Source organism: Lampris incognitus, chromosome 14, assembly GCF_029633865.1.
Source record: "Lampris incognitus isolate fLamInc1 chromosome 14, fLamInc1.hap2, whole genome shotgun sequence".
NCBI lineage: Eukaryota > Metazoa > Chordata > Actinopteri > Lampriformes > Lampridae > Lampris > Lampris incognitus.
Window position 1 is genome coordinate 47,133,881 of NC_079224.1, and position 10,818 is coordinate 47,144,698.

The following is a 10,818-nucleotide window of genomic DNA, read 5'->3' on the forward strand; positions in this document are numbered from 1 at the left end:
TGAAAACAGTGAGAGGTGCTCGGCCCTGAACCCGTCTAATTCCCAGAAGGCCCTGAGTGTGTGTATATATAGGGGAGTCCTCATATAGAAGATAGAAGAATATTTATACTAACTGAAGTGTGCTGAAGGAGTGTCACGTGATTCAACACTTCCTGTCATCTTGTGTCGATGAAGGAAAAGAAAAACATGTTGACAGCTGTCACGAAGTAAAGCCCACATCCACCACACCTGTTTTCCACCCACACTCTGTTGTGTGTGTGTGTGTTTGTGTGTGTTTGTGTGTGTGTGTCTATGAAAGTATTTATGTATGTATGTATGAAAACCTAAGATGTATAGAGATAACAAGTTAGCTGAACAATAAAGGGATTAATATAAAGAATAAATTCAAGTAGAATATGAGCTGCTGACATCCCAGTGTGCTGCTGCAGATATGAAGGTCATGGATCTTCATATCCTGCTGGTGCAGACATGAAGGTCATGGATCTTCATATCTGCTGGTGCAGACATGAAGGTCATGGATCTTCATATCCTGCTGGTGCAGACATGAAGGTCATGGATCTTCATATCTGCTGGTGCAGACATGAAGGTCATGGATCTTCATATCTGCTGCTGCAGACATGAAGGTCATGGATCTTCAGCCACTTCACTGGCACCTCTGTGAGTTTAGCTGAGGTGCTGACGGGGTCAGATGACAGGAGAAACATCAGAGGGCCACAGTCGGCATATGGGGATGGGTCACATGGGGTCTGAGAGATCTGGGACTTGGTGACACATGGTCAGCATCAACATGACCACCTCAGCTTAACACTCATCTGCAAACAACAAAGGTCTTGTTGCTTCATATATAAATGTGTCCTGTATGCAGCTCATTCATGTCTCTAGAATCCAGAAACAAAAAGGTAAAAATGAACATCACAGTAGAAGGAGGACAGTATGGACTCCTCATGAGGGTTTTCCTGTAAGACAATCAGGAGATGTGGAGACCACATAAGTATATTATTCCATTTAAATATTATTTAAGATCACTTCCTCCTAAAGTACACACCCAAGTACTTCAAACCTCGTGTATATAAATGTATATTAGCAAAGTCAGGAGGCAGTGGGGAATTGCCGCAGACGATACGTGAAACCGAGTCTCCTGCACCATGGGCGACTGTGCTAGCCAGTTGACTAAAGGGTTGGACTATTAGCCAAGAGCTAGCCACGCATAGGTGGGCAATCTTATCCAGAAAGGGCCAGTGTGAGGGAAGGTTTTTGTTCCAACCAAGCAGTTACACACCTGTGTGTCCTAATCAAGTTCCTCAGCAAAGACTCTACTGGTTGATCAGGGGCATCAGGAGTGTAACTGCTTGGTTGGAACAAAAACCTTCACCCACACCGGCCCTTTCTGGATAAGCTGCCCACCCCTGCTGCTAGCAAGTCTCCACTTCCGTGGTCGTTACAGTATGTTTGTAGACTTTGGGTCACATCTTGTCAGTGGCTTGGTGTCAGTCATGTCTGACATGTTGGATGTTGTGAGGAGGAACCTTGAGGTTGTGTTGGACTCGATGGCCGACGTGCCTCCACACCTGAAGAGAAACCTCCACAGCAGCCTGCTAGCACTGCTAACTGGTGTTAGCATGAAGACGTGACGGTTTAAACAGCGTAGCTGCTGTTCAGTCAGAGCAGCTGTTGTCAGAATAAACTAATTACTGAGGGTCAGATTGGTCTTTCTGTCTGCTGTGTCTCAGAGACTCCTGAAACACGTCTACCAACATCATCCGCTTCATGATGCCCTTCTTCACACTCACTTTCCAAACAACTTCCACGTTTTAACTGCCCTCAAAACAAAGATGAGCAAGAGTGAGGAAACAGTTGACAGTTTGCTGTTTGCCTTGATCATTTTGAGACTTTGAACATTTCACAGTGGTTTGATCAAGTCTGATCTACTAGTTCTCCTGGTGCTGAGTGGGCCGGAGCAGCGCCGGCAGTTCTCAGCATCACAATTTCCACAGGAAGTGGCTTGTGGTGGAGGCGCAGCATGACAACCTATCTGCCCCTGGTGAGGGTTTCTACCCTCACCCTGCTGTGACAGGATGTGTGTGTGTGTGTGGAACGAGGCCAGCCATGCTCTGCAGGCACAGACAGGAAGTTGCATCAGGTGTGGCGGCCACGGGAGGAATCAGTGTGAGAGCAGAAATGATGAGCCGGGTAACATCTGGTGTAAGATAAATTATAAAGTAGTGATAATTTACTTGAAATCCTATAATTAGTGATTATAAGTGATATTTCTATATAAGGCTGTTAGATATGCGCTAAATATTGACACGTGCAGACTTGTAATGAGACTAACTGTAAAATAAGAATTCTTTGGACATCAACAGTGAGAAGGTCAAAGGTCAGACCTGTATTTAAATGTCATACAGACAGAATTCTGTTTCTGTAAACATCTCAGATGTTCTTACAGACATTACCAAATGGACAGACCTGTAGAAGGCCAAAGCCAACTGCCAAGAACTTGTGCTCCCTTTTGCATCGGGCTTCTGACTGGGAGATGTAAGTGGATGTGAAGAAGAGACTTGTCTTTCCAGAAGAGGTGGTAGAAACCTCACTCAGACCAGACATGGTACTTCTATCCAGCAGCACAAAAACTATCTTAGTAGCCGAACTCACAGTGCCCTGGGAGGACAGGCTAGCCATCTCTCACCAACAGGAGAAAGCCAAGTACCAGGATTTAATTGATGAAGCTTTCGTCAAAGGATGGTACCCAACCTTGTTCCCCATCAAGGTCAGCAGCTGTGGTTTCCCAGCAACATCATTGCTCTACTTCCTGCAGAAGATGGGTTTGGAAACCAGACAGCTGAGGCAAGCCATTGGTGAGATACCCACGGCAGCTGAGACCAGCTCAAGATGGTTGTGGTTGATGAGAGCCCACAGTTGGAGCCCTTCTGCAGGTGAAGGCTAATTTGGTCTTTGCTGCCCCACTCAGGTGAGGCGTACAGGCTAAGGGGCGAAACACTTGTGACCCTGACATACCTGCTGAAGATGCAGGAGGGTTCACCACAACATGAATGTTCTGACCACCCTTCCACCAAGGAATACCACCAAGAGGAGAAACTTGCAACATCCTAAGTAGCTCCTGCAGGTTCTGCTTGTAGTGAAGCATCGCTGATGTTTATTTCACCTGACACGTGCACACTTGTAATGAGACCAACTGTAAAATAAGAATTATTTGGGCATCAACAGTGGGAAGGTCAAAGGTCAGGCCTGTATTTAACTGTCCTAAAGAGAGAATTCTGTCTCTGTAAACATCTCAGATCTTCTAAATCGCTTAAGTTCATGTTTACATCAACTGCATGACAGCATCCAATAGTAAGAGGTCGTCAGTTTTCTCCCTGATAATTAACGGAACAAGTATTCCTGAGAAACAGGAGCCCCGGTCAAAGGTCAGATCTTCTTTCACATCTATTTCCCGTCTGGTTTTGACTCTCTCTAATGGAGTATAATTGTATAACCATTCAGTCATGTTAGTTATTTGTCAGTAGGAAGACCAAATGTTGGCCTGTGGCAGCAGTACAAATGCTAAGATGGGCTCGTCTTCCTCTGACTCACATCAGTATGACATCAACACGTAGGGCTTTTTTGGCTGCTGGTCAGACTCGAGTGTTTCAGGACATGACAGGTAGACATCTCTGTTGACATTTCATTAACTAAATTACAAACTGTTTATTTTGTAGATCATGTTTTGGATTAAGCGATAATGAAAATACTCCGTTGCAGCCCTAAATATACTATTTCCCAACAGCACTCAACCGGAAACATAAACAGTTGCTTGACTTCTAACGACCCAGCTTCATTCTCATTAACTCTCAGGTCCGTCTCCAACCAAACGGGCAACAACTGGTTTGTTTCGTTACCTCGAGCTCTTTGAACCCAACTGAATGCCAGAGAAATATTTTGATGATCCGTACATGAAAGAGTAAATGTTTGGTTTCGTGATAAAAAGAGAAGGTTTCCTTAAAAAACAGTGATATTTAATTTGATTCAGCCAGGGAAGAAACTCACCGAGATTAGAAATGTCTTTTACAAGAGTGCCCTGGCCACGGGAGGCAGCAGCAGACACACACACACACACACACACACACACACACACACACACACACACACACACACACACACACACACACACACACAACACAAACAGTGGACTGCAATATAGATGAAGAACAGGGTATCTATATATGCATTTACAGTGTTAAAACCAAGGCAGGACAGAAACTCTGCCTCTCGGGTTTTCAACTTCATTAACTTGAAGTCATTCAGGGCCACCAGGTTGACCCATTTTGGCTCCTTTGGAGACAATTCCAGGAAAAAGAGTCAAAATAGCTGAAAGCCTTCATTCCCATTCCAGTGTGCACATTAGGAATGGACAGTAGGACAATATGGCAGCACGGGGGACGTCCTGCAGCATTGCTGCTACACACACAACTACACAAGTAGGCAAAAGGCCAAGAATGGCCTTATATATGAAGAGAGAGCAGTGGCTAAGCCTACACATGTGTAGTGCAGGCCAGCTCCCCCTGGAATGAAGCGTGCAGTGACGAGGCAGAGCCTTTCAGTCTGTGATCAAGCTCAGTGCACCATGGTAGACCGGGTCAGTGGCCTGAAGACATTTAGCAGATGCAGCAGAATACAAGAGGTTGTCATAAGCTAAGACAGGCATCAAGGTTGCAGGAACAAGCCTTCCCACCACCCACCAACCACACAGGTCGCCATCTTGAATCGCCTCTCTCGCCTCCCCCGAGGGTGGGAGCTGGAAACAGCTGGCAGTGACGTCAGGAGAACAACAGCGATGGAGAAACCTCAGGAAGAGCACCAGAGGAGGAATGTGGTGATGATAACAATAACAATGATAAATAACAGCTTCCGGTCAGATGCTGCTGCTTTCTGCTGGAGGCCCCACATGACCAATCAGATTGCTGACATTTCAGATTGGCAGACGCGAGTTCCCGCCCACAGCAGCTCTGTCCTACAGGGCAGAGCCACAACGTTAAACACTTCAAAGTGCCCTTCAACACAGGATTGGTGATGTCACAAGCACACAACTGTGTGTAGTGTTTTTACAGTGTGGATGAGGCAGGTAGACGATATGAGTGGAGCTCAGAAAAGATCCACCCCTGACTTATTGAAAGTAAAAACATGTCCTATCAGATAAAAGACAGAGAGTAGAGAAGACAGTGTGTCCTCTACAGGACTACAAGTCTTCCATTTAATGAGGCTGCCCGGCACACGTCGCCGTGTGTAGTGATGGGACCGTTTGACCAGACACATGACAGTCTGGTTTAATGTATGAAGGTTATTTCTACATGTAAATCGGTGTGTTGAGGGGAGGACACACAGCAGCGTTGACTTCTAAGCTACACACTCTTTATTCAGAGTCAGCTCGGTTCTGTCCTTTCTATCGACATCTCAACCCTACATGGACCGTGTACACAGAATGTACACATTATGTACACAATACACAGTCCATGACAACACCACAATATACGGTGCATATGGGGGTGTCAGCTGCTCAGCAACCTGAGGGCTTGTGGAAAGAAACTAGCACTGAGACTAACTTTAACAACGTTACCCAGACAGCAAAGCTGCTGTGGCCCGGACCCGTCCCACACCCGGCACTTCATCCGGCCCACATACCACGTGGACTGATGGCACTGGGGCGGTCCGCTCCTGTTTGCCAGATCTGGGCCAGAACCAAGCCACAGCAATGCTGCATGTTTGCCAAAGGTGGCCATATTTGTTTTGTGATATTTGGGCCATATTCCCCATTTACCACACGGGGCGCTGCAGGCTCACATCCAGACTACATGTTGCCCAGAGCACCGCAGCTTTGCCACCAAAGGCCCACATGTGATGTGGCATATTTGGGCCATGTTTGCTGTTATACATGTGGGCCACTTCAGGCTCACATCCATTTTGTCAGGGCCAGAAGAAGACCATCAGTGCTGCATCACTGGCTGAAGTGGTCTACATCCGGATGCTGTCTGGGAGTGGAGGTGGTCTGACATAAACCCTTCGTGTGACAATAGTTACACACATGAACGTTTGACTGGTAGACTACAGACCTTTAAGTTTGGTTTCCATGCTGGTGGAGTTTGGTGTGATAACTCAGATCTTAGTGTCCTCTTCGTTTGTCTCAGAGTGTTTCTGTCCAAATAATCCAGTGATTAGCAAAAGGCAGAAGTTTTGTTATCATAACTCCACAACTAAAGACAACTTTACACTCACAATGATGACTGTACTTTTTAATGTGCATGTTATTCACAACACCTTACACTTGTTTCACGTCCACTCCAGTTAGAAACACACAACCAAACAAACCAAATCCTGATTAAAAGACAGGTAGATAAATGTTTGATGCTGTTGTAGAAGTTGAATAATAACACGTGTTCATTGTTTTAAAGACAATTCCCCTCACCAGGAATATGATGTAACATGTGTTGTACTGTCTGAACCTTTGGTAGGACACAACTTTGGGTTCGCGAAGCGAACCCTAGTTATATGAACAACGACAAAATGGCTGAGAGGGTTATTGCATTGTGACATCATCCACAATAGCTCGCTGGAAAGAAGAAAAACGATGGAGGTGCATTCTCCGTGCCAATCCTGGACAATATGACCCCCTGTGGTCATATGTCCTCCCACCGACCCCGTATTGGCACGCCCACCGGAAGCGCTATTCCTCTTTGTAAGTCGAACCATCTCCAACTAAATGAGCACCACACCTGTGGCCCGGGTAGGAGAACGGCTCTATTCTCAGCCATTTTGGAGTACGTGAAATGTAACTTTGGGTTCGCGTTATTGCATTGAACAACGACAGGATTCGTGCCTCCTTTCCCTAGCCGTCCAATGAACCCTTCAAACCCCTGGTGGGAAGGGGTACGCGTTCTGATGAGAGCATCCTAAGAGGCCTGCTCCAGAACAGCGTCGGCAACCGACCGCACCTTAACGTGCCGGTAATAATGCCGTAAGAAAGTGGTCTCACCACTCCAAACCGCCGCCTGGCGGATGACCTCCCAGTCGATACCTGACAACACAGCTATCGACGTAGCAGTCCCTCGGGTAGAATGCGCCTTCAGCTTAGGAGCTGTTTTACCCGCTTTGGTATACGCCTCCGTAATACCATCCACCAGCCAGTGTGCTAGCCTCTGGGTGGAAAGGGCATAACCTGGTTTGCTCACTCTGTAGGTCAACAGCAGCCTGTCAGACCTACGAATATCTGCTGTGCGCCGCATGTAAATGCGTAAAGCCCGTACAGGACACGAGAGGTGCAAGCGTTTCTCATCCCTAGTCACCGGTGACGGATGAAACGCGTGTATCACCACCGGGGCCCTACGCGTCAGGACAGACACAGTTTTGGGCACGAAGCTGGGGTCTGTAAAGAGCGTGACCATCAGATCACCAGAAAACACCATCCCTTTGATGGTGAGTGCAGTGAGCTCACAACCCCTCGCTGCGGTGGTAAGTGCCAAGAGCACAGCCAGCTTAGCCGAGACATAACGCATGTCTGCCGTAGACATGGGTTCAAAGGGATCTTTCTCTAGTGCGCGCAGAACAAGGGAAGCATCCCAAGTTTCAGCTCTCGTAAGCTCCTTAGCTGAGAGCTTCTTAGCACCCAACAGGTACTGCGTCATGAGCGGGTGCGTGAAAACCGTGCTACCCTCGATCTTCCCCCCGGAAGAACGTGAGAGCCGATACACAGACTTTGACCGAGGAGAAAGACCATAGTCTATCACTCCTACAGACCTCCACAAAAGTCAGTATAGGGCCAATCCCTACTGACAAAGGGTCCATGTCGCGTTCAGCGCAAAATTGGTCAAATCGATTCCAGTACCCCTGGTACCTGGAATACGTGGAGTCTTTACGCCCCGCTAAGATGACACGAATCACTTGCACACTAAGTCCCATAGGTAAGAGCCTGGCTTTGTAAGCATCCACGCCGCTAATCGGGAGCCTCCTATCCAGGGGCCCTCCCGTAGCAGCCCTCCTGCTTGCGTGAGCACGTCCGCCCACTCCGGGACGTCGAACCGCTCGCCTACTATCCAGGGCACTATTCGCGGAAACCATGGGGTGCTCGGTTCGTACGGGGCCACGAGAACTAACCGACCCCCTGTGCGCTCGAAGTTGACCACCAGGTCTAGGAGGCACCTGCGCGGGGGGAATGCGTAAAGCATCTCCTCGGGCCATGGATCTAGTCCAAGCGCGTTGACCCCCAACGGCGCTAGGTCGGACGGGAGCATCGAGTACCAACGAGGGCACTTGTAATTGAGTTTCGATGCGAACAGATCCACTTGAGCTACCCCGAACCTCTCCCAGATCATAGCCACTATGGCTGGGTTGAGGCTCCAATTGTCCGCATGCGGGCCGCCTCTCGAGAGGATGTCCGCTGCTTCGTTGTCCTTCCCAGGAACATGAAGCGCCCTGATTGATAGCGCGTTGCTGTTGACCCAAATCCAAATTTCCATGGCCAACTCTCTGCAACGCTTGGACTTCATACCGCCTTGGCGGTTGATGTAGGCCTTGGCCGTCATGCTGTCTGTCATTAGCAGTATGTGACGGCCTACGAGATCCTGAGCGAAATGCGGGATAGCCAGCCAAATCGTCTCTGTCTCGCGCGCGTTGATGTGGACCTTCTCCCCAGACGGCCACACTCCTCGCGCTGTTTTGTAGCCAAGGATGGCCCCCCAACCCGAGAGGGACGCATCCGTATAAATCGTTACCTCGGGTCCCCTGGGGCCCATAGGGACCCCAGACATGTCCACGCAGGCTCTGTTCCAGTGGTCTAGGTCCTGCGCTACCACGCGCGGGACCAGGATAAGATGGTTGTTGTACCGGCGTTCGTTGCCGTATTTCAAGAAGTGAACTGCGAACCACAATTGCAGTCTCCTCATGAACAACAGACCTAAAGGAACAACTTGGTGAGCCGATGCCAGAAGGCCCAGCAGCCTCCTGATCATCCGATAAGTGAAATATGTCCCCGGGACGAAATGTGCTAACGTGGTCCTGGTGGAATGCCATCTCTCTTGCGTAAGGGTTGTGCGCATGGATACCGTATCCAAACTCAGACCCAGATACGTTGCCTGGCACGAAGGCCATGGCGCGCTCTTCTTTATGTTGATAGTGAAACCCATGTACTCCATGAATTCCATCAACTCCTGAGTATGGAGTATTGCTTGTTCCGGCGACCGGGCCAACACCAACAGGTCGTCTAGGAACCATGCCAAGCGCATACCTTTGCGCATCAACACTCCGAGCGCTGCTTTCACACACCTTGTGAATGTCAGAGGAGAGAGGCGATATCCGAACGGGAGGCATGTGTACTGGTAACACTGACCCCGGTAACAGAACCGAAGATACTTTCTGTGTCTTTCCGCAATCGGACAATGATAGAAAGCATCTTTTAGGTCGACCGAAGTTAGCCAATCGGACTGTGTCACTATTGACAGCAGAACCGGTGTGCGTAGCATTTTGAAACTGACCTTCTCTACATACTTGTTGAAGGGTTTCAAATCTAGGATTGGGCGCATGCCCCCATCCTTCTTCGGGACCAGAAAGTAACGGCTGTAAAACCCGTCTTCTCTTTCTAGGGGAGGAACCACCGTGATTGCCCCTTTCGAGCGTAACTCTGTGAGTTCGTTGTCTAGGATTTGTGCTTCGGCCACCGACCCCGGTTCCGTATGCACTATTCCCAAGTACGGGGGTACAATACCGTTCTCGAAAAGGATTTGGTGTCCGTGGGCTATCTGATCCAAAACAGAAGCCGACGGGACCAATTCCTTCCACCTGTGTAACATGCGTGACAGAGGTCTCGTTGCCTCCTGTACCTTGCTGTTCAGGTAGCGCGCGTAAGTTGCGCGTAAAGGGTCTGGGGAAACCCCGCCCGCCATGCCCTGCATCCATGGGGGGGCTTCGTCCTTGTAAAGGAGACCCAGATGGGGGAATTGGCGTTTTGAACCTTTCCAAATTACCATTTGACCCATCAGAGAGACTAAACATTGTCGCATCATAGTCCCCTCCCAGGGGCTCATTTGCGCTCATGTCATTATTATCCAATATTTCCAGCAGGGATGTTATTACATTGTTATCATCATCTTTACCTAAAGATTCAGACAGACAATCAGACTTGTGTTTCAAACCTTTTAAAACGCAATCACCATCATCACCAACATAAAAACTTTTATTCACATTCACAACCTTTGGAATAGAACAAGTAGACTGTGCATCAGAAACCAAAATAAAAGGCGCAGAGTTTAGCCCTGCGCACGCTGTGTCCCCTGAACAAGCGTCTATATCGCCGGAGACGGCTCTGGAATCAGTCTGTTGGTGTGGGTCGTAACATCCTGCCGAAACACGTCACTTGGCAGCTCCCTTCTTGGAAGTGTCTGTGCTGTCCGGCTTGGCCGCCTTGGCCGCTGGATCTGTGGAAGACTGGGAGTTTGGACGTGAGCCCTGTCCACGCCCGCGCCCCACTTTACCACCTCTTTTTGGATAAGTCTCTCTCCATTTCTGCTTGCGCGCAGGCTTGTCCCCCTGCCCTGTGCCCACCGCGGGCTTAGGGGTAGGCGGGTTCTTCATCATCGGGAGAAGCTCCTTGTGCAAGGTTTCGCGCTCGGCCTGGGCGGCCTTGTATTTGCTGATAATGTCCGGGGTCGTTCCAAACAGGCCCTGGTTCCCTGCGCAGGAGTGGGCCATCCACTCCTTGCAGAATTCCTCTTTTACCCCGGCTGTCTCTAGCCAGAGACGTCTGCGCGAAAGGGTGGAGGCAGCTGCGCTAGAACC